This window comes from Marmota marmota, unplaced genomic scaffold (assembly GCF_001458135.2).
Source record: "Marmota marmota marmota unplaced genomic scaffold, marMar, whole genome shotgun sequence".
Taxonomy (NCBI): Eukaryota; Metazoa; Chordata; class Mammalia; order Rodentia; family Sciuridae; genus Marmota; species Marmota marmota.
Window position 1 is genome coordinate 4,983,597 of NW_025999990.1, and position 2,542 is coordinate 4,986,138.

Here is a 2,542-nt window from a genome sequence, read left to right on the forward strand (position 1 = left end):
CACAGTAGTGCACACTTGTAATCCTAGCATATCTGGTGTCTGAGGCAGGAAGATCTTAAATTCAAAGCCAGCCTCAGCAACTTAACGAGGCCCTAAGTAACTTAGTGAGACCCTGTCTCAAAATTAAACATAAAAAGGGAATATGGCTTAGCGGTTAAGTAAGAGAAGATCCCTGGTACCAGAAAAAAAAAAAAAAAAGAATATGGAAGTGAGACTTTTAGAAAAATACAAAACTCCAATGAAAGAAAGTGAACATGATATAAGCAAATAGAAGGACTTAAGTTTTTGTAGAAGATTTAATATAGTTAAAATACTCCTGCTATCTAAAGTAATCTACAGATTGAATATAACCCCTATCAAAATTCCAAAAGCAATTTTTACAGAAGTAGGGAAAAAACAATACCAAACAAAAAAAACCAACCATCCAACCAACCAACCAACCAAACAACAAAAACAAAACAAAACAAAACAAACAAACAAATAAACAAAAAAAAAACAATGATTCACATAGAACCACAAAGGAATCCAATTAGTCAAAAACAACCTTGGGCCAAAACAAACAAACAAACAAAAAAACAAAACAAAACTGGAAGCATCAGACTTCCTAATTTTAAAAATATATTAAAAATTTACAGTAATTAAAACAGCATGGTACTGATAAATTGACCATTGGAACAGAGTGACCTCCACTCATATGGTCAACTGATCTTTTGACAAGGTTTCCAGGAATATATAATGAAAAAGGATGATTTCTTTAACAAATGCTTTTGGGAAAACTGGATACCTACCTACAAAAGAGAGAAATTGATCCTTTATTCCATGCACAAGAATCAACTCAAAATGGATTGTACACATAAAATATGAAAGCATAAAATTCCTAGAAGGAGCTATATGAAAAATCATGATATTGACCTTGGCAATGATTTCTTGAATATGATACAAAAAAATAGGCAAAACAAGAAAAGCAAAAAAAAAGACAAATAGGAGCACATCAAATTAAAAAGCCTTTGCACAGCAAAGGTAGCAATCAACAGAATGAAAAAAATATCCTATAGAATAAGAAGAAATATTTGCAAGTCATGTATCTGATAATTTAATATGTAAATTATGTAAGGAACACCCACAACTCAATAGGAAAAAAAACTAAAAACCTGACTTAAAAATGAACTAAGACTTTATATTTCTCCAAAGAAGAGAAGAAAAATGTCCACTAGATATATGAAATAATCATTAATCATCAGCAAAATGCAAACAAAAACCATGATTAAATGACAAACAAAAACCACTTTATACTTGTTAGAATGGCTATTATCAAACATACAAATAAATGAACAAAAACAAAAATAAGATAGTGTTTTTAAGGATGTGGAGACACTGAAATGCTTTTATGCTATTTGTGGGAAGACACAAGGGTGCAGCTGCTAATGGAAAAAAAGTATATAGGTTCCTCAAAAAATTAAAATTAGAATCACTTTATGATTCAGCACTCTTACTTTTGGGTATCTATAAAAAAGAACTGAAGTCATCTCAGAGAGATATTAGCATACCCCTGTTCACTGTAATACTATTCATAATAGCAGAGAAGTTTAAACAAACTAAATGTCCATCAACAGATTAATGGAGTAGAAGAAATGTGGTATATTCATACAGTGGAATGAATATTCAGCCTTTTGAAAAGGAGATTCTGCAATTTGAGACAACATGATGAAGCTTGTGGACATTATACTAAGTGAAATAAGCCAGTCACAGAAGCACTTGTAGTACCACATGCTTCCACTTATATGAAGTATCTAAAATAGTCAAATTCACAGAAGCAAAGAATAGAATATTATTGCCAGGAGCTTGGGGGAGGAGACAGGGAGTTGATAATCAGCTGGTAAAAATTTCAATCATACAAAATATATAAATTCTAGAGGTCTGCCAAACAAGATGTGGCAATCTACTTCCACCACACACGCAGAAAGTTCACAATGCTTGATTTTATTTCTCTCTCTCTTTTGGCAAAAGAATATCCTGTATTTTTATTTGGTGAACAATAACAGAAACCAGACATTAAAAGATGGTGACAGCCATTCTACTATCATGTATAACTAATTAGATCAAATTAAAAAATAAAATTTAAAAAAGACCATGACGGTAAGAAGAGGGAATAGAGATTTGTCTTATACTCTCTTCATTATCGAAACAGGTTCTAAGAAGTTGATCTGAGACCAGTCATTACATGAATTTAAGGGAACACATTACTCTTCTCAAGGATATTTTCTGAAAATCCTTATTCTTGATTGTGAAAGAAAGAATTGGTCTCTATTAATGGTATTTGTGAAACAAACCCAAAAGCTGAGTAGTTATTTTGGGAATACCTGGTAGATTGATTAAATTTTGCCCTATTTTCATTAGCCCAGAGGAAAGATAAGAGAGAGCTTATCTGTTTGTAGGTAGGACAGATAAACTGGAGGTATCATTGGATTAATACTTTTTAAGTGTAAAATCTGTGTAAATTCATGCTATAATTACTAAATTAAATATGGATGAAGAAGTAGCC